The sequence below is a fragment of the Hylobates moloch genome, unplaced genomic scaffold (genome assembly GCF_009828535.3).
Source record: "Hylobates moloch isolate HMO894 unplaced genomic scaffold, HMol_V3 SCAFFOLD_13, whole genome shotgun sequence".
NCBI lineage: Eukaryota > Metazoa > Chordata > Mammalia > Primates > Hylobatidae > Hylobates > Hylobates moloch.
This window is the reverse complement of record NW_026652288.1, coordinates 86,267,335-86,294,221: the sequence shown is the minus strand read 5'-3', so window position 1 is coordinate 86,294,221 and position 26,887 is coordinate 86,267,335. Positions and strand designations below refer to the sequence as shown.

The following is a 26,887-nucleotide window of genomic DNA, read 5'->3' as shown; positions in this document are numbered from 1 at the left end:
CTTGAACACTCAGATGCCGTTTGTTGAAGTCTTCAGCAGTAAACTCACAGATGTCACGTCCATGTCCTGTCCTGTCATCATCCTGGCTCCAGCTCTCTGGCCATTCAGTCCTAGAATATCAATGACTTTGACCTACCTCTGCCTCATGTCTGTCAGTGTTCAGTCCATGTTCAGTCCACATATGCTTTACAATAGTTTTAGATTTTTGGGTTCCCCTCACTCTGAAATCCTCTCTTCTTGGCACCTGTGGCACTTTCTAGCTTTTTCCCTGTTCTCTGGATGGGTCTTCTTAGTCTTTTTTTAAACCTCCTAATTCTCCATGCCTCCCTTGAATCTTGTTCCTCAGGCTTCAATCTGTAGGCCAGCTCATCTTTCGCATGGCTTCAATTAGCACCTAAAACAAAATCTACAGCTGCAGTTCAGTACTCATCCTTGAATTCTAGGTCCCTATCAAACTTCATCCTGGGTCTCTTAATTTGGAAGTCTAATCTCAAACTCCTCATGTACCTCCTGCACTCATTGCCTTTGCCTTCCACACCGCCATTTCCCCATTGCCCATTCTACAGCTCTGGCTCCTGTTTTCCATGTCTCAGTGTTGGCATCTGGTTGCCCAAGCTATAAATCTAAATGTTTTCTTTCACCCTTTCCTTTCCTCCTCATTTCCTCTATATAAAATCAATCCAGTCCTATGAATTCTCCTTTCTAAATATATCCATAACAGCTCTCAAATGTGCTTATTACTTTCTGTTTTTCTTGCTATTACCCATTTACATGTGACTACTGCAATAGGTCTTGCTGCTTTCATCCTCCCTTTTTCTACTGCAAAAAGTAATTATAACAATTAGTTTACTGCCTTTTGATAGTGCCCCAATTTTTTCTTAACCAAATTCCTAACTCTATAATTCATTTACAACACCCTTCCTGACCTGGACCTTCACTTCCTTCCATTCCTCTCCTTGCCAACCTCTAAGACCCGGTCCATGTTATTCTGTCTTCTTGAAACAACTTTCTATTATTCCCTCTTCCATGAAGCTTCTTCCTGAGCCTTCAAGTACTGGACTTCTACAGACTTTTCACTTACTTGTTAGACATAATTTTCTCTGCAAAACCTCTCTTGTTCACTCCCTGTCTGCATCTTCAGTCCTGCCTCTCATGCATTCTCCTGGTTATAGCACTTGTTGCTCCATAACTATTCATTGTCTTTTATCTCCATTACACCATAAGTCCAAGTTTTTTGTTTTGTTTATCTTGTTTACCACTGCTTTCCCTTTGCTAAGAAAAGTGATTGGAACATAGTAAGTGCTCAATAAAAAAGTGAAAGAATGAACAAATTAGTAAGGAACATTGCTGGGGATTCAGCTACTGAGATCTGGAGTCAAGTATGTGTGTTAGAGTTCCCTCTTCATTCTTACTAGCCCTGTGCTATCTGAAACATTTATTAATTCCTATAAAAATATGTTTAGTACATTTCTTGTTGTTATGCACCATTCTCATGGAATGACAATACTAATGAGCACCACAGGTCATGAATAAGTGAAAAATAAATGAATTAATTTAAAAGTGATGGTAACGTGTTGGGAAAGTGCTGTGAGAAAAGTGAGATGGAGTCTAACTCTGTGGGGCAAGGGTGATGAGCAAAGGCTGAGAGGAGGTGGAATTTAGGCAGGGACGTGATGGAGAAGGAGCCAGCCATGTGTAGAGCTAGGGGGAAAAGATTCCAGGAGGAAAGCACAGCAGCTGTGAGCTCCTCTGAGCTTTGCGCTTGTCTTCCTTCATCTGTAAATTAGCATAGTAATAATAAATGCCACATAGAATTACTTTAAAGTTCGAATCAGATCAATCATGGAAAGCACCTGTCCCACTGTCTAGTTGATAGTGAGCACTAAGCCAATGTCAGTTGGTTTTATTATGAAGAATAAAGTAGATCAAGTTGTCCTTTTTTAAAGGGGGTCTTTAGTTATGGATATTTTATTTTACATAGAGACCCAGTTTCTCTTTACTTATACCCTAAACAAATTATTATTGAGCCCCTACCATGTGTAAGGCAGTATGCTGGCGGCTGTGGAAGGCTAAAGAAGTATCTAGGAACTAAGGTCTATTTTTTTACACTCTACATTTCACTTCTGTTATTTATTACTGCTTTGTCTTACCATCCAATCTAGAAGTTACCTCCCCAAACACACACACGCACACACACAAGCACACACACATCTCTCTTTATATTTTCCCTCTATTTGGCAGCTAGAAAATTCAGTGTACATGGCTTTTCTTGGGTGATGACCTTATAAATCATTTGAATCACAGTTGGTATTTCTGAACATTTGAAATGCTCACGGCAAGGAAGCCTTCACATTTCTGAAAGAAAGGCTGTCACAAATACTGAACTTTATTGAAAAAGGAGCCAGATGCTAATAGAAAATATAAATGTTATCCAAGAAAAGATTTGCATTTGTATATTAGGAATATTTTTTGTACATAATAGCTACATGTGGCTACATTTCTTTTCTCATGTGGGTGTCCACTTTCAAGGAAATGATGATTGAAATGTTAGAAATGCAAAATTAATTAACACCTTGTATAGTTCATTTGGCTCCTGCAGACTCAGTAATGGCTTTATTTGTATATAACTGTGTCTGTTGCCTATTTTTGACAAGTTTGGACAAAATATCTGCTCGGCACTATTTCTGGATTTCTGATGCTGCTGAGAATAGCTGCAAGGATAAGAGGTAATGAAAAGAGAACGAAAGACTCTAAAATGTTATTGAGAAGGATTATGTTTTTATTTGTATGATTATGGGTCAATCCTGGGTTTTTATTTAAAAAGAAAATATATTTTAAGGCTAATGGCTTGTTTTAAAAAACAAAGTAAATGACATTTTAATCATAACTTTTAAGACATAAAAATTGCATCTTTAAAGATGTTTTTGTAACTTGATACCAAAGACAACCTCCTTCAGTAAAGCAAGACTGATCTAAATATGATATGTGGAAAAAGGGCCCTGAAAGCTTACCTTTACTCTCTTCTCCACTATTTAATTGTTCTTTTGTCTTCATCATGCTTAGTTCTTTCTCTTTAGACAAACAGTGCCTAAACTATCCCAAACAGGAGAGATCTTATCCTTTAAACTTACATTTTGCCTGATAAAACAAGTTTGTAATGTGTATAAAATAAGGACATTTTTAGTATGTAGTTGTAGGGCTGATTGCAAAACAGATTTTATCAAGTTTATGGTTTGGTGACTATATTACGGTATATTTCTCCGATACGAGAATGACCATTTGTTATATGTGTATACGTGTGTGTGTGCATAAATATTAATGTGTGTATATTTGTGGGCATAAATATAAATATATACATTAATGTGGGTATATGTGTGTATGTTTAAACCTTGATGAGAATTTTTGATTACTTGTAAACTTTCTCAATTATTTTTTACACGATGTTACCATTGCATTTCCAAAGTCATAGGTTGCAAGTATTTGGGGAACGGTTGGTTTATAAAGTATCAGAATTTAATGCTGTGAAATCTGAGGTGAATTATTGTTGGTAATTGTCTTCAGAAATACAATATGCTGGTAAAGTTGTTTTTAGATCCTAAGAGCCCTATAGAACAAAGAAGAACAACTACTGTTTGTTTATTGATTTAATATTTTTTGAGCACCTATTAACTACCACATGTTGTGCTAAGTTCCAGAGTAGCAAACTGTAGTTGCCCTGGTCTTTAGCTGCCTATCATATTGCCATCTTTCCTCTTTCTCTGGATATCAGCACGTCCTTTCCTCACTTTGGATCCTGTTGGGGTAATAATTATGATGCCCATGTCTCCTGAGCCCATGGTGATAGGCATTTGACTTAGGTTGGGCTAATCATAGTACCTGACATAAATTCACAGAAGTGCCTGTTAACTTATAGGGGAATTAATCTTTGGGACATTTGGGAAAAAATGATTTGCTTTCTTTTGGAGTTACTAATCTGAGTTTATGTAATCTAGAATGTATCAGTTAGTAAACTAGTAATTTTCCTTTTATTCCTAAATTAGAATTTGATTTCTATCTCTTGTAGCTAAAAGTCTTGATTAATGAAATTGTGGATGCAGAGATGTACAAAATAAGGTTTTAGTCCTTAAGTAATTCTGTTTGATTAGAATGGACTCATAAAGCAATAGCTCCAATGTAATATGAAAAGCATTATTTTTGGTGTATGTACAGCAAAATGGAACCAGAGAGGAGAAAGAAACTTGGCTGGTGAAGGCTTCAGAGAATGATATTTGAGCTGGGTGTTAAATTATGTGTGGATAGTCATGAAAGCAAAATGAGAGAGAAGGGATAAGTAAGACCTAAGAAACAGCATGTCAAAACATAGGAATCAGAAAATACATGGTGTGTTGGGGAATTGCAAGAAGCTCTATATTTTTGCTGTTGTATAGACTGTGAACAGAAGTGGATGGTATATGAAAGAGTGGTGGGTTGGGTTGCTTTTGGTACAATTTGAAATATATGCACCTGTGGAAAAATCCCACTCCCAAAAGTAACAATAATACCAGGGGAATTTTTTGAAATCCTGTTAAAAATAGGATTTGAAAAAAGTTAAAGTGTGAGTCTTAAAAACCTACTACCATTTCCCTGCCTTTTCTGTATGTACCGGCTGGTTTCCCAAATTTTCATACTCTGGCACAGGTAATGGGTGAAGCAGGGTACTGGAAAAGGCAAAGAAGACAAATTATAAATGCTAAAGACATAATTGGGGGAGCAAAGATTACTTCTGGAGAAGTGAAACAATGGAAAAACGGAAAAGGGTGGGGGAAAGCCAACGAAAGTTGAGTTTTAAGAGCTTTTGAGGCTTTTAAATACATGAGTCTAGAACCTAAAAACCAGACATTGTGGGTAGCTGTTGTATTGTGCGAGATGAAAAAGGATTGAGAGATTATATTTAAAACCATTGCTATGTGTTTTGAATGTAATGTTTCCCTTTGCCAGTGATATTAGTAAATGTTTTCTCAGTGATCTTCTTTCATTGTTATTGAATACATGTTTCTGTGGAACAGGACACCCATATTAAAGCTGTCCAATTTTTATCAGGTTATATAAAAACAAAGGACTTCTTTATGAATCTTCATTTTAGAAAAGGTCAACTGTACATTTCAAATCTTTAGTTTAATGAGGCTAATATAGAGAAGAGTGTGATGGTTAATTTTCTATGTCTACTTGGCTAGGCCATAGCACGCACACATTTGGTCAGAACCAGTCTAGATGTTGCTGTGAAGGTGTTTGTTAGACAAGATTAACTTTTAAATTAGTAGACATTGAGTAAAGCAGTTACCTTCTGTAATATGGGTTGACCTCATCTAATAAGTTGAAGATTTTAAGACGGGGAAAAAAGACTCAATTTTTCTTTTTCCAGAAGAAAAGGATATTCTGCCTGCAGACTGCCTTCTGACTTGAGTTGAAACATCACCTCTTCCCTTATTCTTTAGCCTGCCAGCCCACTCTGCAGATTTCACTTTTTTTTTTTTTTTTGAGACGGAGTCTCGCTCTGTCGCCCAGGCTGGAGTGCAGTGGTGCAATCTCGGCTCACTGCAAGCTCCGCCTGCCGGGTTCACGCCATTCTCCTGCCTCAGCCTCTTAACCAGCCCCCACAATCACTTGAGCCAATTAAAAAATAAATCTCTCTCTCATACCCATGCACACACACATACACACACGCACACACATGCATAACCTTCTTTCTGTTTCTCTGGAGAAAGCTAATATAAAATATAACCATCCAAAATGAGCAAATTAATCTATTTGAGCCTATTCGGCAGTATGTAACTTAATGTCTGGAATAGAAAAGATTGACAGAGGTGTCTAGGAGTCAAATCCTGAAATGCTTGACCAGCCACATACCATAGTTACCATAGTTTTACCACTTCACTAGGTGCCCAAATAGATGCATGCATAGAAAACAAAGGCAAGTGAATCACAATGATGATAGGGGTCGTGAAGAATTCATACCTTTGTAGAGAAGATTGGTAAGCTGGAATGATATCATGTGTTATCAGCTATGGTTATATTTTCTTTTTTTTAATTTCTTTCCTTTTTCTTTTTTTATTATTATTATACTTTAAGTTTTAGGGTACATGTGCACAATGTGCAGGTTTGTTACATATGTATCCATGTGCCATGTTGGTGTGCTGCACCCATTAACTCGTCATTTAGCATTAGGTATATCTCCTAATGCTGTCCCTCCCCCCTCCCCCTACCCCACAACAGTCCCCAGTGTGTGATGTTCCCCTTCCTGTGTCCATGTGTTCTCATTGTTCAATTCCCACCTATGAGTGAGAACATGCGTTGTTTGGTTTTTTGTCCTTGCAATAGTTTACTGAGAATGATGTTTTCCAGTTTCATCCATGTCCCTACAAAGGACATGAACTCATCATTTTTTATGGCTGCATAGTATTCCATGGTGTATATGTGCCACATTTTCTTAATCCAGTCTATCGTTGTTGGACATTTGAGTTGGTTCCAAGTCTTTGCTATTGTGAATAGTGCCACAATAAACATACGTGTGCATGTGTCTTTATAGCAGCATGATTTATAGTCCTTTGGGTATATACCCAGGTTATATTTTCTTCTTCTGTCTTAACACCTACAAAAGTGTTCCCTACTTTTGCATATTTTCTCCAAAGCCTATATCCAAGCTCAGTCCTCTTGATTTTGCTACTCTGATGGTGAGAGAAGTCAAGGTGAAAATTCCAAGGAGAATATCTTCAAGGCAGCATGGGAATGTTGATCTTCAAGGCAGCATGGGAATGTTTCTTCCCTAGGTCCAAAGAACCGTTCTAAGCATCTTTCAAAGATGGAGCTTATTCTGAGAAGAAAGTAGACTCAGACCCATCTAAACAAATTTGAGAAGAGAGAATCAAAACAAGGTGGGTCCAAAATGCAAATTCTAGGGGAACAAGCTACTTGAAATAAAATGATTTAAATATCTTCTCTCCAAACAAGAAAAGTTTAAATTCTTTCTATTAGTTATGGGTCGTAGTGTCTTGATCACTACTAATATATTCTTAGGTCGAAAATTTATTGGTGGGGGCAGGATGGTATGGGAAGGAAGAAGTTTTGAGTTTCTTCCAGAATTCAACGTAAATTTTAGGTATCTGAAAAACTCAATATGTGTCATCTGCTTTCCCAAAAATTCTATGATTCTGTAATATTCTCAAAGTTTTTAAACACTCATTTTTTTTTGCTTTGCCTTTTACTATAATTCTCCCTAACAACACTGTCAACATAGAATGGGTTAGAAAGAATGTCATTAATTTAGGTGCAGAAATAAATATTGAGTATATTTCCTGATATCACAGAGGAGCTTAAAAATTTTTAAGACTAAGTCTCAAGGTCTTCGGAGAAACTCAAATCAATAATCTAATATCGCCAAATGCTTTGGGATAGTTTCAAGACACACCCAAGACTATTTAAAGACATTTAAAACACAAATATAAAACCATATCCAAACTCTATGTAATTTGTGGCCAACCAAGCTAGATCCAGTATTAAACAGGGAGTAGAAATAGGAAAAGAAAACTAGTCTTTCAGAGGTTTATATTGTTCATCTTTATTTCTTCCACTGCTTTTAGTACAATTATATATATATAGAGTACAATTATATATATATTACAATTATATATATATATTTAGTACAATTATATATATTTAGTACAATTATATATTAAAATATATAAATATATAATTATATACATATACAATTATATATATAATAGTACAATTATATATATTTAGTACAATTATATATATTTAGTACAATTATATATATAATATATATATTTAGTACAATTATATATATAATATATATATTTAGTACAATTATGTATAATATATATTTAGTACAATTATATATATAATATATAGATATATATCAGATATCTTTGGAATTAAATTTTTAAATAAATTTTAATTTCAAGATGATGCTGGTGATTTTTATACTGATAAGGACAATTATCTTCTGAATAAGGACTCTGCAGACTCTCAGAACTTTACAGTGTGCTTTTCAATGAAATAAAATAACTTTTCTATTCCCCTTAATGATAAGAGCAATCAATGAATATTTTCCATGTCCTCTTATATGCACGTTAGTAGCATCCACTCCATGCCCAGCTGGGAATGAGCGGCTTTATTTAATAAAGTTCCTGAAGCAACGCTGACCCTTTGTGACGTCTTTGAGAGACAGAAACAGCAAATCCCTCTGGAATTATTAGGGAAGAATACTGGTGAACCAACGTAACAGACTTCCTTTTCAAAGAAAAAGTAGACTCATAATTGGAAAAGTGTTTTGGGTGCTGCTGACCCTACAAAAGATTAAAATTAAACTCTAAAGTAAAAATGACTCAAATCAGATATCTTAAAACATTTTTTTCTTCTCTTTTGCAATTGGTGTTCTCACAGATATGCTATAAAACACAATTATGTAATTAATATATGATAATATATCATTTGGATATATGATATAATCAAAGTAGATATAATAATTGCTATCATTTTTGAGAACAGGCTATGTGCAGGGAACAGTGTTAGGCTCTTTAAACATATTCTCTTATTTATTGATCTGAACTAGTATATAAAATAAATTTTGTAATTCACATTTTAAAAGTGAGGAACTGAGGCATGCTGCAATTAAATAACTTGCCTAGAGCAGCAGAGTTAGTAAGTTTGTGGAGCTGGAAATCGGAACTAGGTCTGTAATTCCAAAGACCACGCTCTTTATTCAGTAGCTATTTATCATTGCCATCATCTTTGATGACATGTAAAGTAAGTAAGTGAAACAAAAACTCCTATATGCAACATGATGGATACATTTTTGTTTATCAAGTAAAAAAATGAGAATACACTTCTTAAAGAAAAGTTTACTTGGCCAGGCACAATCGCTTACCCCTGTAATTCCAGAACATTCGGTGGCCGAGATGGAAGGACTGCTTGAGGCCAGGAGTTAAAGACCAGCCTGATCAACAAAGTGAGATCCCCATCTCTATTAAAAAAGAGAGAGAGAGAAATTTACTGTATGTTCCAGTAAATAGAAAAACAGAAGATGCAAGCTACATAAACCTCTTTTTGACTTTGGGTGCATTACTGATGATGTTGGTTCAATGAGCCTACATCAAACAAAAGAAAGATCAACAAACCTTATTTTTAGAAATCTGAAAACAATAAATACTGGTACTAAGACTATAATATATGATCATTCTTTTCTACTTTTACTTGATTCTGTTGTCCTCTAACTGAAGAAGTGTTTTCCAGAAATCTCAGACTCTACTTCTATTAATCCACACTTGCCTCCTGAGTGGGATCAGATATTGTATGCTGCTACTGTATTTGAAAATCATTCTAGAATTTACTTCAGACTAAGCCCTGTTATGTAGTTGGAACTATGTACACTTGGACATGCTATATGACAACACTGAAAATGGGTGTTATATATAAACTTCCCTCCGTCTGGATATGTTTTAAATTCCACAGCAAATAGAAATATTGCCAAGACAGGAAGAATACTAATGAATAAACATTTCAGCCCTTCAGAGGCTATAATTCATTTAGTCATTCGTTCTCATACACTCATTCATTTAACAAGTATGTATTCAGCGTATGCTAGAAACCAGGCACTGACATAGGCACTAAGGATACACTAATGAACGAGAGTTCCCTACCTTGTGAAGCAGGTAACCAGATATATCTGCTAATAAGATATATCCTCAACATACCAAACTCTTACTAACATACCCCTAGACCAGGGGCATGTTAATGTACCAAAATTTTTCTGTGAAGGGTCAGATAATAAATATTTTAGGCCTTGTGGGCTATGTAGTTTCTATCGTAACCACTCTGATCTGCCATTGTAATGTGACAGCAGCCATAGATAATGTGTAAACAAATGTGGCTACATGTCAATAAAAACTTCACTTACAAAAACAGGTAGTGGACCTAGACTGTAGATCATCTAGTCTGGGTCTCTGACTTGATAACTTAGAGAGAGCAGAGACAAAAAGCTGCACAATACGAATAGTTACTTTAGAAGTCAATCCAGAAATCTTCATTTTGCAGATGAATTAAATGAGGTCTTGAGAGGTTGAGTGATTTAGCTCCAGGTAACAAAGTAAACTAATGGCAGAACCAGAACTAGAACCTATAACTCCTGACTCTTAGTATAGTTTCTTTCTATTTCACTAGATTGCCTCTCCTGTGCTGGAAGTCATAGGACTTAGTACAATGTTGTTGTCTGTGTGAAAGAGAGTATTTTTCTTTGGCTTCTTGGGGCCCAAATACTACTAGTTTTAAAAACACCTGTGTACTACCATCACTATTACCAGTATCATCACTATCATCTCTACCATCATCAGCAGCCTCACTATCGTCACAACCACCACCACTACTAACATCACCAATATCATTATCACCACCATCATCATCACAAGAAACAACCAAAGACCACCACAAATACTCAGAGTCACAAAGTTGGGTTTATTTTTCTTGGTGCAGCAGGATCTGAGAGTTCATTTAAGTATCATTGTGAAAGCATCTCAGTAAGGGGGTGTTGAGAGGAGCTTCTTAGGGGGTTGGGTGTGTGCCGATGGTTCTAAGGATGGATTACAAAGCAGAAACTCATTCTGGATCAAATGCTATCAAGAAACAGATACTTTGTTTTGAAGTCCTTGGGATTAAAAAAAAGAGAGAGAGAAAGAAACAGAGATGGGTGTTGATTGAATTTCTTTATTTTGTCTAGCAGGTGGGAGGATTATAGCAGGGGTAGAGTTGTGTTGATAAAGAAGTACCAATCTCTCAGCTTAGCCAGAAGAGGGGCAAACTAGTCATTTTTGTGGTGGTGAGTGGCCATGTTACTCTTTTGTTTCAAGCATCAGTTTTTTTACTTTCTTACTTGTATTTTCATACTTCAATAGCAATAAATAAAATCTAGTGTTTAAAAATTATAAAATTCAGATAGGAAAAAGAAGAAAATTAAAATCCTCCATCCATATATAACAATAATTAACAACTTGGTACGTACCACTTTTCTATGTGTACATGCACATGCATATATTTGCACAAGATATGAGATAACAGTATACATTCCAATTTAAACTACATTTTTTCTTAATGTATAAAACAAACATGCTTCCATAAAAGCATCATTTTTAATGACTTCAAAGATATTTCACTATGTGAGTCTGCCATAATTTATTTAACCAATTACTTATTATTATATATTTAGAAGAAGGTTTCCAGTCTTTGCTATTATTAAAAACGTAGGCATTTTTTTGTGCAAGTTCCAAATACTTTCCTTGGGATAAATTCCTAGAATTAAGAATGTTAGATCACTGCATATACATATTTGAAGACTTTAAAAAAATCTTAGTAAATTTCCATCAGAAAATTTGTATAAATTTTTGCTCATGCATATAGTGTATGAGAATATTCCCAACCCTCTGAAAATAAAATATCCATTTTACTTAAAACTGACTCTAGCATAATGTCCTAAGGGCATAATTTTATTCTTTTTACATAGAATTTATTCACATTTCCCATCAGTCCAATAAACTTCCATTGAGTGTTAGTGTGGGCCAGTCACTGTGCTAGGTGCTGAATATAATCTGTGATTTTTCATAAAGTCAGTATCTTTACTTGTCACAGTCTAGATACATGACCATTAACCACTTTTATAGAAAAAGGTAAGAGGAAATGTAAATCTTGTTAGATGAGGTTTTACAGGAGGAGAATTCTATCTGGATTGTGGCACCAATAACAATCCATTACAAATAATTTATCATCATCATCTTGGATGTGTGACATGAGTTAACATTTTCTCCAAATATTTTATTTAGTTCTATACTTTAGATAAGTTAATATAACTTTTGTCTGTTTTTTGTCCAAATATTTATTGAACTCCTAAGAAAATATTAGTAATCACCATAAAATACATTACTGACTCATAGGTAAACTCTGAACTAGATGTTCCGGGCAAAAAAAAGTTGCTGGACTCATCATTTTTTATGGCTGCATAGTATTCCATGGTGTATATGTGCCACATTTTCTTAATCCAGTCTATCGTTGTTGGACATTTGGGTTGGTTCCAAGTCTTTGCTATTGTGAATAGTGCCGCAATAAACATGTGTGCATGTGTCTTTATAGCAGCATGATTTATAGTCCTTTGGGTATATACTCAGTAATGGGATGGCTGGGTCAAATGGTATTTCTAGTTCTAGATCCCTGAGGAATGGCCACACTGACTTCCACAATGGTTGAACTAGTTTACAGTCCCACCAACAGTGTAAAAGTGTTCCTATTTCTCCACATCCTCTCCAGCGCCTGTTGTTTCCTGACTTTTTAATGATGGCCATTCTAACTGGCATGAGATGGTATCTCATTGTGGTTTTGATTTGCATTTCTCTGATGGCCAGTGATATCCTTTGTAGGGATATGGATGGAACCGGAAAACATCATTCTCAGTAAACTATCGCAAAAACAAAAAACCAAACACCGCATGTTCTCACTCATAGGTGGGAATTGAACAATGAGAACTCATGGACACAGGAAGGGGAACATCACACTCTGGGGACTGTTGTGGGATGGGGGGTGGGGGGTGGAGGGAGGGGGGAAGGGACAGCTAAATGACGAGTTAATGGGTGCAGCAAACCAACATGGCACATGGATACATATGTAATAAACCTGCACATTGTGCACATGTACCCTAAAACCTAAAGTATAAAAAAAAAAAAAAAGTTGCTGGATATAAGTTCCATATCCTTGTTGTTCCACTGTTCAATTAGGAATATTTGTCAAGTCTCTACCAAAAGAAATAGCAACACAAGTATTAATATGTGAGGTTGCACTAGCTATCTTGAAAACAAAGCTTCATGTTGCAAGGAAAAATTAAAACTGGCAATTGAAATGTCTAAAATACAGTTGTAAAGTGAGATAATTTTTTTCTTTAATTTTATTTTCTGCTGCACTTTCTTAAGATTAGGGAGAGGCTTCATTATTAACCAGATTCTTGCTTTCTATTAAAACTGGGTGAGCTTGGGCATATACACTGTCTTAAAATTCTATTGAACGTGTACACTTTTCATTTCCCTGTATCTTTTATTCCCAATTCAGTGCATGTCAATAAACACTATTAGAGTTTTGTACTAAGTAGCTGTAGCTATTTTATAAATTAAATTCATAAAAGTTTATGCTTTCAAAAGATAATTTCATTTGACATTGATCTATGTTCAGAAGTGAAATATATCTGCTAATATCACACTTAGGTTGTTTTCTCAATACTTTCTTTTGCTTTTTGAATTATTGTTGATTTCTTTCACATGAAAGTTATTTAAGCTGTAATGATCTGTTTTTAAAACAAATCATGATAATGACTGTAATTTGTATTCTTTACAAGCTACTTTAATTTTTAAAGTAGCATTGGATCATTCTACAAAAATTTGGATTAAAAGTAAAATATAAAATGCATTCAGCATATGAAATATTATTCCTTTGATATAATTTCATTGTATCCACATCGTTCTAAAGTAATTTTATATATTTTATATTCATCAATTATAATAAAGATGAATTTTAATATGTGCAGAAAATCATAATCATACATAATATGTATAAGTCTTAGTCTTCTTTTTCATTATTATGTTTTTAAATTGCTAATTTATAACTTAAAGTGACAACTAAAATTATCATTGGCACCCTGAATTTTAAATATGCTAATAAATTAATTGAGTTGGCTTTGTTGCTTTTATGTAACTTTGCAAGTTTTGTGTGTTGAGAGTGATATAAGTTCAAAGATCTCAATGTGAATCATTACTGAGACAGTTATAAATATCATTAATTGTTTAATTTTGGTATTTATATTTTGCAAGTGAGATTAATTTGAAGTCACTGGTATACTTTGTTATTCTCTTATTCATTTGGACTTAACAAATGCATATTGAATAGCTACTCTGCATAAAACACTGCATGAGGGGACAGCCCATACTTCCCATACTTTCATAAAAGAACCATTTTTTTTTTTTTTTTGGCAAAATCTCTTTCTCTTTACTCTCTTTTTCTCTTTCTCTCTCACACACACATACACACACACAGAATTTATTCAGCAAAAGTAAAAAATACATATAATCAGTTTTTAATGTTTACAATTTTTTATTCTTTAATTTACAGTAAACTTTTCTGGGGGGTGTATAGTAGTATATATTTTGCTAGTAGATAGAATCCTGTGTTCACCACCACAATCAAGCTACTAAAGAGTTTCATCACACACATACCAATTTCTCCTGCTGCCCTTTTGTAATTGGCCCGTCCTCCACTTCAATCCCTGGGAACCACTGATCTGTTCTCTGCCTGACAGTTCTTGCCTTTTCCAGAATGTCATATAAATGAAGTCATACAATGTGTAGTCCTTGAATGGGGTTTCTTGCACTTAGCATAATGCATTTGAGATCATTCATGTTGTCATACATATCAGTAGTTCCTTTTTATTGATGAGCAATGTTGCACTGAATGTATGTGCAACTGTTTCACTAATTGGGGGACATTTTGGTTGTTTTCAACTTTTAGCAGTTATGAATAAAACACTTGAAAACATTACCTTACAGCTATTTTGGTAAACATAAGTTTTTATTTCTCTTGTACGAACAGGAGTGGGATTGCGGGTCATATGGTAAGTGTATATTTAATTTTAGAAGAAACAGCCAAACTGTTTTCCAAAGTGGCTGTGCCATTTTACATTCCTACCAGCAATGTGTGAGAGTTCCAGTTGCTCTGCCTCATTGCCAGACTTATGACTGTTAGTTCTATCGATTTCAGCTATTTAAATAATTGTATGTTGTATTGCATTGTGGTTTTAATTTTTTCATTGTCCTAATGACTAATGACACTAAGGTTATTTTCCATTTGTATATCTTCTCTGGTGAAGTATTTTTAAAAAATCTTTGACCATTTTAAAAATTGGGAGATTTTTAAAAATGTTGAATTCTGAGAGTTCAGAATTCAGAATGAATTGGATACAAGTCATTTGTCAGATATGTGATTTGAAAACAAATTACTTAAATATTCTTGCTGTTTTATTCTCTTAACGCTATTAAGAGAATAAACCTTATTTAACAATTTTTTATTTTAGGGCTCATGCTTTTGGTGTCATACCTAAAATCCATTTGCCTAATCCAAGGTCTTAAAAACTTTCTCCTATGTATTCTTGTAGATGTTTTTTAAAGGATGGCTTAATGTTCAAGTCATCCTAGACAGAACCTTGCTGATTCTGTTAGGTCTTTGGACACTGAACCTGACTGTCTATGTTTCTTCTTGGTTTTGAGACCACCCAAGTGAAAGTGCTATGTAAATTCTAGAATGCTGTAGACTTTTTACTTATGTTTCCTTACATTTAACATTATGAAAACAGGAACTGCTATGTACTTATATGTGGATCACAACCTTGTGCATCATTTCCCAAGTTACCTGCACCTCTGCTCTTTCTAGCTCAGTAAAATACACCATGGTGCTTATGAGTTCTGGATCTAAGTAGCTCTGCCTTTTGATAAATCCGGCTCTGGGACCGACTAGCTGAGAGAATTTGGGAAGACTATGTAGTTCGAGTTTCAGTTTCCTCTATGAAGTACAAGATTCAATTATTCCCAGTGTTTTTTAGCAAATCTGTTACTGTTAGTTAGTAATTGTTGTCATTTGTATTGAAATGCTGCCTTGCTCCTTCCATTCTCTTTCAGTTATTAAATCACACAACAGTCCAGGAGCTGAGGTTCTTTCCTTGCTGCCAGTCTTTCCTGTTGTTGGCCAGCATTCCAGATACCCCACTGCATGCACCTCTACCTACAGAGACTTCACCCCAACCAATTGCCTCTCTGATGATGATAATCACCATTTGTGCCAAAAGACACCATGTGTCTCTAGACATTAACTTCCACCTGCCCAATCTGTCCCTCTCCACCACCTACTCCTCCCTGAAGTTCACTACAAGTTAGAGCAAATGCTGATTCCCAGGTCCCAGCTCCTTGTGAGGCTGCCTGTACTTCACTCTCCAACTCAGAAACTCTCTCCGATAGATCTATTTTGCCTCTTTTCAAAGCTTTCAAAAAAACTTTGTCAACTCTTTTTTAAGTTCTTAATTAAAAGACAAAACTCATATCATAAATTCACCGCTGGTTTCTACTTGCATGGGATTGAAATCTCTTAAGGTTAGGAAGTTCATAACAGACTGTATAGGTAACTTCCTGCCCCTCTTGATTTAAAATGGCTGCTATGCATAACACATTCCATTTCAGTGGAATGGGATTGAGGAAATTATGGGGTGGCAATAATTTGAATATGATGGGTATTGAAAAGTTTCATGTTCCAGAACTGTGGGTATGTCAAGGCAAAGCCTGACTATTTTAGCTATAAAACCAACTGCTGAACTGTACAGAGGTTTATTGTCTCGGGTCACATAAGATTTCTTTTGTGAAAGGTTCTTTTATTTGTTTGGGAGTTGGAGATACTGCTTACATTGCTCTGTAGTGTTTTGAACGCCATCATTTTTTCCCCTTTGTAAATACAAGAGTTTTCTGTGTGTTTTGAAGTCTGGTTTCATCTTCTTTCATCTCTTCTCACTCTCGAAACTAAAGTAAGGATGTGAGAGATGTAACATCTCCACTCGCTTCCCCACCCAGGAGCTGTGATTTTTCAGAGGAAGAGAGAGAATTGCCTTTTGATTATTGTTCAGGGGCAATTGCGACATCTTCCTGGAAAGTTAAGCACAAGGGGAGATCAAATTCTCTGGTTTGAAGTCTAGTTGTATTTGCAGCTCACGTGAGAAAAATGTGAAATCAAGGAAAAAAACACCTGAATAAGTAAACTATAATCCAAATGATAGTGAAGTTTGAGCGAAATATTGTAGAAATGTGAAGAAATGACGTGCTGTAAGCCAGTGGAAGATGGATACTAATAATTTATTATCAAGTGTATGGATATGTTAAAAAACAAAAAACAGCACCAGGTAGAATCCGCTTCTTAGGCTCTTGGACCACCATGCAGTTAGCTTCTGCCTGCTGTTCCATGGAAATTCTCTCTGGAATCATCTACTACCTCATAGGTAGAGGCAGAGTCAAAGTGGGTGCCAGCTGCCCATCTTAATGAATCAGTGCTGATGGGGTGCCAGGAAATAAATTTCTTATCCTGGGGATGGTTAAAAAGTGAGATTTTTAAACAAAATTTTGCCTGAACCATTGAAGTCTTTGGTTAGCCCATCATGGTTTTGGTTGTCCTTTCGTTTGTTCTCCTAGGAAGGGCTGTTATCACTTTTCAACATCTTGTATTCTCTTTTGTTAATACTTTGGTCTCCTTTTATGATTATGATATGGTTTGAGCTGTGATTTTTATGATTCATGTCACTTTGGTGTTTATCAGAACTGCATGTTGCTGGGTACAGTTTATCAAAACTGCATGTCTCAGGCTTGGGCCTGTACTTACAGCATTTTGAGGGGCTGAGGTGGGAGGATCACTTGAGCCCAGGTAAAGTCCAGCCTGTGCAGCATGGCAAAACTCCATCACTACAAAAAATACAAAAGCTAGCCCGGTGTAATGGCGTGCACCAATAGTCCCAGCTACTAGGGAGGCCGAGGTGGGATGATCAGTTGGGCCTGGGAGGTCAAGGCTGCAGTGAGCCGTGATAGCACCACTGTACTCCAGGCTGGGTGACAGAGCACGATCCTATTTCAAAGCAAAACAAAACAAAACAAAACAAACACCCTGCATGTTGTGGTGGTAACTCTTGATGTCAGAATGAGCAGAGCACCTAGCTCCATCTTGGGGATTTTTCCATTGCCAGTGACCTGGAACTCTCTCTTACATGATGTCAACAGCCCTAAAGGAGGTAAGATACGGAGTGAGACCCACCACACCACTGGATAAACATCTGAAAACTGAGGTGAAGGTCACAGATGTTAGTTCCGGCATCTTGTAGTGATACCTTTACTCCCTAGGAGAGGTTGTCAGATACGAATGATTGGGGACACCCTTAACAGTATGGATGGTGTGAGTAAACTTGTATCCCTGGAGCAAGATGACCCTACTTATTCTTGCACGGTGATTAAAGAAGAGACTATATGCTGAAATGCATTAGATCTGTATATGCCTCATTCCTGGGCACAGCTGGACTCACAGTAGAGCAATGCTCTTGGGAAGGGGCTCTAACTCTCCTGTTACTATCCTTTGTACTAAATGGAGAGAGCAAATAATATGCAGTATAGATCTGCATACCAACTACTCAAGGAGTCACAGACAGGTATCTTGCAGCTGGCTACCTGCTATCATGGATATCAAATCCCTGGCGTGATAGAACCTGGACACCTTGTGCGAAGCTGAAAATAATAGAAACCCCTCCCATTGGAGAATGAGGAGCCACTAATCTCAGGCAGCTTCTTGTCAGGCAATGTGGAGGTAGCCTCCAATATTATACAACAGAAACTCCTATTTACCTCTCCGAAATAATACATTCAAAGGATAATACTACATTGTGAGGACATGTTAATTTTTGCATTTATAGCAAGGGAAGAAGGATAGAATATGGGTATATATTCAGAAACAGATGAGGTTATGGGTGTGGTGGAGGAATTGAGGTAATTCCACACAACAGGTTTTCTTGTTTTGTTTTGTTTTGGTTTTTTTTGAGACGGAGTCTCACTCTGTCGCCCAGGCTGGAGTGCAGTGGCGCTATCTCGGCTCACTGCAAGTTCTGCCTCCCAGGTTCACGCCATTCTCCTGCCTCAGCCTCCCAAGTAGCTGGGACTACAGGCGCCCACCACCACGCCCAGCTAATTTTTTGTATTTTTAGTAGAGACAGGGTTTCACCATGTTAGCCAGGACGGTCTCGATCTCCTGACCTCGTGATCTGCCCGCCTCGGCCTCCCATAGTCCTGGGATTACAGGTTTGAGCCACTGTGCCCCGCAGCATGTTTCTATTTTCTTTATAAACAGCAGGTTAGGTCATTTGTTGAGAATGAAGTGAGCAGCATCTGGTTCAGAGGTTTGAGGAAGGTGGAGAAGTATAAAAATAGTCACTGTGGACAATAGGAAAGAGATTTGCCTGGAGAAGAACTGCAGGATTTCTGGACAGTTAGAGTTTGAGGCCATGAATTTTTAATGGTATCAATCTCAGTGGTTGTGTGATTTTTCTCTAGCAGTGATGAATGAGCAGTCCAGGTATAAATATGGAGAAGGCAGACTTTGGGATGAAGCAGGGTTGAAAATTTATCTTATGGCATTGTGTCAGGGTGGTTACACTTAATATTACCATTTTTTGCCATTACTTTTAATGGCAAAAACCGCTATTATTTTTGCACTAACCTAATATATTGGGTCGAGAAAAATTGTGATGATAAAAGTATTTAAGACATGGCCATAAGTTTGAAGTGGAATGGGAATAAAGATAATGAAATGAGGCAATGGAAAAGCTAAGAGTCTTAGAAATGTGGCTTAGACCCCAAAAGCAGACCAAAATACCAAGGAAACAGTGAAACATTTCTTGCTGAAGAAAGAATCAATTACGTGTAAAATTAAGGACATATGAAGTAACTTCATGGCAATAACTATTTCATGGTTATTTTTGCGGTTTCCTCCTTTTACTTGTACCCCACAGGGACCTCTTATTTCCTCCAGCTTGAACTGTGTCAGAGTTAGATGGGAGTCTGCAGTCGTTCACTGAGGAGCCATAATGGTTACAAATACTCAACTATCATACAGGTCGATGGTTTCTCAACTCACGGGCATGAGTGAAAAAGTAACCAGAAGCTGAGAGAAGAAAAGTTGGGCTTCCAATGACAGGAGAGAGTGAAATGAAGAAATGAAAGTTCTTGAAAGAGAGACATAGCCTTTAGTGAGGCCAATACAGCACGTGGTCAGGCCATAGACCAAAGTCAGTTGCTTAGCTCACCTGTGCTTATGTCTCTGCCCAGGCCCTTCCCACCTGCAGATCCATCCCACAGAGTGTTCCACCTGAATGTGAAGTACATTCACTGATTTCTCTAACTCACACCCTCGTACATCTCCCTATGTTAGAACAGAAGGTGGAACACTTAGATAGTGGGATGAGAAAGCCCTGCTCTTGATCAGGATTGAATTATATAAATCTGCTTCTGAGTTGTGGAACAGAAACTCACAAGACTCCTGCAATCAGAATTATTATTATTATTATTTATTATTATTATTATTATTATTATTATAATACTTTAAGTTGTGGGATACATGTGCAGAACATGCAGGTTTGTTACATAGGTATACACGTGCCACGGTGGTTTGCTGCACCATCAAATATCTACATTAGGTATTTCTCCTAATGCTATCCCTCCCCTAGCCCCCCACCCCCCGACAGGCCCCGGTATATGATGTTCCCCTCCCTGTGTCCATGTGTTCTCATTGTTCAACTCCCACTTATGAATGAGAACATGCAGTGTTTGGTTTTCTGTTCCTGTGTTAGTTTGCTGAGAATGATGGTTTCCAGCTTTATCCATGTCCCTGCAAAGAACATGAACACATCCTTTTTTATGGCTGCATAGTATTCCATGGTGTAATAGGGCCATATTTTCTTTATTGAGTTTATCATTGATTGGCATTTGGGTTGATTCCAAGTATTTGCTATTGTGAATAGTGCTGCAATAAACATATGTGTGCATGTGTCTTTATAGTAGAATGATTTATAATCCTTTGGGTATATACCCAGTAATGGCATTGCTGTGTCAAATGGTATTTCTGGTTCTAGATCCTTGAGGAATTGCCACACTGTCTTCCACAATGGTTGAATTAATTTACATTCCCACCAACAGTGTAAAAGCGTTCCTATTTCTCCAGCATCAGTTGTTTCCTGACTTTTTAATGATTGCCATTCTAACTGGCATGAGATGGTATCTCATTGTGGTTTTGATGTGCATTTCTCTAATGATCAGTGATGATGATCTTTTTTATATATATATATATGTTTGTCGGCTGCATAAATGTCTTCCTTTATCAGAACTATTTTTAAAGGTAGTTTTGAAAAAGAGAATTTGGGACTATACTACAGAAAGTCTTAAATTTCAAGATAAGGAATTTAGACCTTATTCTAAGATTCTAAACTAAGGCTCTCCCTTTGGGGACAGTAAGATAACATAGTGGAAGTAGCACTTTTAGAAGATTCATGAGATGCTGGTGGATGGATGAAGTGTGTGTTTGTTTCACCTTACATCAATGGGAAATTTATCTTTGGTTCACTATCAACAGATCTTGTAGTTTCTTCCTAAATAATGTCTTTAAATAGATTTCCCTTTTCTTCTATTATTCTCTCAATTTCATATACAGCCACTATCATTTTATGTTTTTTTCTCTTCATTTGCTCTCAGACATCCAATTTTCCTCCTTTAACTTGAAATTGCCAGTTATTTTTGTATTTTTAGTAACTTTTGTGGAAGAAGATCAACCATTGAACTAATCAAAAACCTCTCAGTGATCTCATTTTAAGTAAATAAAAATCTCCAATTATGAGTTCAAGGTACTTCTATCCATTCCTTATCTAATTTAATTTCCTTTATTTCTTAGGATTGCCTCCTTTACTGTATGTTTTCCAGTGAGATGAAGATTTTGGTCATTTCCTCATTCATATTCCTGCTTTTCAAAACCCAAGCAAGAAAGAAAACTTCTATAGTGACTTTCTCATTATGAAATCTTAGCATTCACTAGTCGGCCATAATGGAAAACCAGCCAAATGGACACATATACAATGGTCTGTACCCGCAGAGAAAGAACTGTAAATCTCTGTGATCAGAAAACTATCCTATCTTGTACATTGTTAAAAGTCTGCCTCCAAAAAGTTTACTTCTGGAATACTGTAATTGAATAGAATCAGGGATCCTACCTGTGTCCTTCAACTTTCACATCTTGTCTACTGAAGTAAGGGTTGAATTTGCATGACTATATCTAAGGTTCAAGGGCTTACCTGTTGGCAGTAGACCCAGTAGTCTATGAATGGAAATGGGCAAACCTGTGACCTCCCAAAAATTAAATGTGACAGTTTTGTTTCTGTATACTCATGGCATTATTCTTTTAAAAAAGAGATAATCTATATAGTTTTCTTTTTTAAAAGATACTTTTATTTCTTTATTGTTGGGAACTGACACAGCTAATTTCTTTCTGAAGAGGTTCTTTGGTTGAGAATGGTAGCAACTAGTTTGATGTGGCTGGTGAGAGTCAGCAGTCCCCCACAATCTTACTTTCAGGTTTTAATGAAAGAAATCTCTGACAAAATTTTTACACACATAAAGATATTTACTAAATAACCAAACATTAGTAAGCAGGCAGAAAATAGCTTCTATAACTGGGTCTGTCAGCTTGAAGAAGGCACGGCTCTTTGTTCTTTTAAATTCTTCAACCTCCATCCTAGATGAAAGAGTCACTCAGGATAACATGACAGGATCTCTGGAAGCTGGCTTTTGATATTCTAATAGTCACATTGATTTGCAAAGGTTGGGCATAGGGCTGCTTATTGATCAAGCTTTGGTATCTTTCCTAGGAATTCAGGAGACGCACCACTGTCTTCTATTTTGCTCATGCAAGGGATTGGAGGGAGGATGGGTCTCATAGTATTTTACCCAATAAACATTTCTTGAATGTATCTGATTTTACCAATACAAGCCCAATTCTAACATTTTCCATGTTAATTAAACCAATAATTTTACCAGTAAAATCATTTTTCTGACATTTTCTATGTTTAGGTGATAATCGAGATGTGGAAAACAGAAGCACTTGGAATGGTCACTTCTGATTTGTGGATTTCTGATAAGACTTTATAGAACCTTCACTAGAATATGAATTTATTATTAGGGAAACTGTCAGTCCCTACAGTGGGATCATAAACTAACTTGTATGTACATAATATACTGCCTCTACTTAAGTATTTTATTTATTTTTATTTTTAAAATAAAGAACAGAAATGTATTTCTCCACACTTCTGGACACTGGTAAGCCTAACATCAAGATGCCAGCAGATTCTGGGTTAGTGTATGTTGAAGGCTGCTCTCTGCTTCCAAGATGTCCTCTTCTCACTGCAGCCTCACATGGCAGAAGGGCAAAAAGGGACTAATGCTGTGTCCTCACATGCAGAGAGATGGAAGGGCCGGGCAGCTCTTGGAAACCCCTTTTATAAGATCATTAATCCCATTCACAAGGGTAGAGCCCTCATGACTTAATCACTTCCCAAACATGATTTTAAAATTTTTCATTTTTTCATTATTATGGGTACATAATTGTTATATATATTTATGGGGCACATGTGATGTTTTGATACAGGATACAACGTGTAATAATTATATCAGGGTAACTGGGTATCTATCACCTCAAGAATTTATTATTTCTTTGTGTTAGAAACATTCCAGTCCACTCTTTCAATATTTTAAAATATACAATAAATTACTGTTGACTGTAGTCACCCTGATGTGCTACCAAATACTAGACCTTATTCATTCTATCTAATTATACTTTTGTACCGATTAACCATCCTCACTTTTTCCCCTCCACCCTGATCCCCTTCCCCTTCCCAGCCTCTAGTAGCCAATATTCTACTCGCTGTCTCCATGAAATCAGTTGTTTTAATTTTAGCACCTACATAGGAGTGAGAACATGCAAAATTTGTCTTTCTGTGTCTGGCTTAGTTCACTTAACATAATATATCCCAGTTCAATCCATATTGTTGCAAATGACAGGAGTTTCTTCTTTTTTGTGGCTGAATAATATTTCTTTGTGTATATATACCACATTTTCTTTATGCATTCATTAGTTGAAGGAAACTTTGGTTGATTCCAGATTGTGGCTATTGTAAATAGTGCTGTAATAAACCCTGGAGTGCAGATATCTCTTTGATATACTGATTTCCTTCCTTTAGGATATATACTTAACAATGAGATTGCTAGATCATATGTTAATTGTATATCCATATGCAGAAGAATGAAATTTGACCTCTATCTCTTGCCATATACAAAAATCAAAGCAAAATGGATTAAAAGCTTAAATCTAAGACCCCAGTCTATAAAACTACTACAAGAAAACACCGGGGAAACTCTTTGGGACATTAGTCTGGACAAAGATTTCTTGACCAATACCCTACAAGCACAGGCGACCAAAGCAAAAATGGACAAATGGGATTACATCAAGCTGAAAAGCTTCTGCATAGCAAAGGAAACAATCCACTGAATGGCAAAAAATGTTTGCAAACTACCCATTGACAAGTGATTAGTAACCAGAATATATAAGGAACTCAAACAAGTCAAAAGGAAAAAATAAAATAATCTCATTTAAAAATGGGCAGAAGGGCCAGGCACGGTGGCTCACGCCTGTAATCCCAGCACTTTGGGAGGCCGAGGCGGGTGGATCACGAAGTCAGGAGATTGAGACCATCCTGGCTAACACGGTGAAACCCCATCTCTACTAAAAATACAAAAAATTAGCCAGGCGTGGTGGTGGACACCTGTAGTCCCAGCTACTTGGGAGGCTGAGGCAGGAGAATGGCGTGAACCCAGGAGGCGGAGCTTGCAGTGAGTGGAGATCGTGCCACTGCACTCCAGCCTGGGCAACAGAGCAAGACTCAGTCTCAAAAAAAAAAAAAAAAAAAAAAGGCAAAAGATCTTAATAGACGTTTCTCAAAAGAAGACATACAAATGGCCAACAGATACATAAAAAAATGCCAACATCATTGATCATCAGAGAAATACAATTTAAAACTACAATGTAATATCATCTCAGCCATTAAAATGGCTTTTATACAAGACAGATGATAACAAACGCTGGCGAGAATGTGGAGAAAGAAGACCTCTCAGACACTGTTGGTGGGAATGTAAATTAGGATAGCCACTATGGGGAACAGTATGGAGATTCCTCAAAATACTATGCTGAAGTATTTAAAGTTAATTACAGGTACCCTAACATTTATACATATAACATACATATATAAAATGTTACATAAATGTAGAGATCTCATCATATATATTTTTAGTACAATCTTTTATTTTATTGCTTGTTTAGTCTTCTCTTACATCTTCCTCAATTATGCGTTTTGCAAAGAAAAAAGCGATAATGTTATGGCCATTTTTCTATATCTTTTAAAAATGTCTTGTTTAAAAATTTTAAACAAAGTGCAATTTAAATAATATAAAATTCATCTATTTTGAGTGCCCAACTCAATGATTTTTAAATAACTTTACTGAGTTTTGCAATCATTATCATAATCCATTTTAGAACATTTTCATCACACTAATATGATCTCTGCTGGGATAAATAGTTAATCCCTGTTCCCATCCCCAGCCCTTGATGACCATTAATCTACTTGTATTGGGTACTTCCACTGTACCCAATTTGTAGACTTTTATCTCTCACTCCCCTTCCCACCCTTTCCCCCAAGTCTCTGTAGATTTGACTATCTTGCTTTCTAAAAATAATATGCAATGGAAATCCCTCCAACTCAAATGAGTGGTCTCTAATTCTTTGCTTTGAATGTCTGTACATTTTTCCAGGGTGTAGATACATAGCATTTTAGTCAGTTCTTTTGCTAATCAGTAAATGTGAGCATGTTTGCCCTATTTTAAGACCTTGGATATCTTCTCTGTGCACGTTCATTCATATGTCTTGCCATTTTTTCCTGTTGGGATATTTTCTTCTCTATGTCAACTTATAATGGCTCATATATCATCGATATGAGCCTTTTGTCTACTTGTTGTATTACAATTTTTTTCTAGGTCTATTAATTTTTAATTGTATTATATTATGCTGAGAATGTGACTGTAAAATCTTTACTTAAAAAAAATTCACTAGGATTGTCTTTGTGACCAAGACGACTAATTTTTGTAAATATTACAGGGATATACATTTACTGAAATCCTCTTGTTTCTTTTGAGGTATGTATAGTTCTTAATATATGTTAGCTCACATTTAATGAATTCTATTATTCAATTTTTATCTGACTGAAACCTACTACATCTGTCCATTTCTGACAGAAACATATTGACGACTCCCACAGTAATTAACTTTTTATTCTTTGCTATCCTGGCACCTTAAAAAGGTTTGATTTTGTGAGCTACCAGCTATATTAGTTGTTATATGCATGTTTATGACAATTACACAGCCACTTTTTTCACTGTCACATACTGATTCATAATTATATAATATCCATTTTATCTGACTAGTGTATTTAATGTTATATCCCATTCTGGTTGATACTGTGCACCCCTCCCCAGTTCATCCCACTTTCTCTTTGGTTTTCCTTACATGATACCTCTTTGCTTATACTTCATTAAGCTTTTAAAAAATTACTTATTTTGAAACAGTCTATAGCTGGTCTTCCCCCTGACTCTTTGACTACTACTAGAGTCTCTTTTAAAATTTATTTTGTCTCACTTTCTCTTCATTAGTTAGATTCTGTTTAAATTTCTTTCCTTTTTTTTATTTCCATAGGTTTCTGGGGAACAGATGGTGTTTAGTTATGAAAATTCTTTAGTGGTGATTTGTGAGATTTTGGTGAACCCATCATCTGAGCAGTATATGCTGTACCCAATTTGTAGTCTTTTATCCCTCACCCCCTTCCCACCCTCTCCCCCAAGTCTCCAAAATCCATTGTATCATTATTATGTCTTTGCTTCCTCATAGTTTAGCTCCCACTTATGAGTGAGAACATATGATGTTTGGGTTTCCATTCTTGAGTTACTTCACTTAGAATAATGATCTCCAGTTCCATTCAGATTGCTGTAAATGCCATTATTTCATTCCTTTTTATGGCTGAAGAGTATTCCATGGTGATATCTATCTATTGATCTCAAAAATTCTGTTTTTATTTCTATATTTTATTTTTCTTTAT

The 26,887-nt window shown here is 36.1% G+C and overlaps 1 long non-coding RNA gene across 1 annotated transcript in view; it reads left to right on the top strand.

Moving 5' to 3' along the window:
* Window positions 1–22,127, top strand: part of LOC116480987 (uncharacterized) — a 35,624-nt gene extending 13,497 nt beyond the window's left edge. Inside the window, exon 3 of the long non-coding RNA XR_004251397.2 lies at window positions 21,589–22,127. This is a non-coding gene — a long non-coding RNA (uncharacterized LOC116480987). The remainder of the gene's footprint in view (window positions 1–21,588) is intronic.
* Window positions 22,128–26,887: the final 4,760 nt, after the last annotated feature.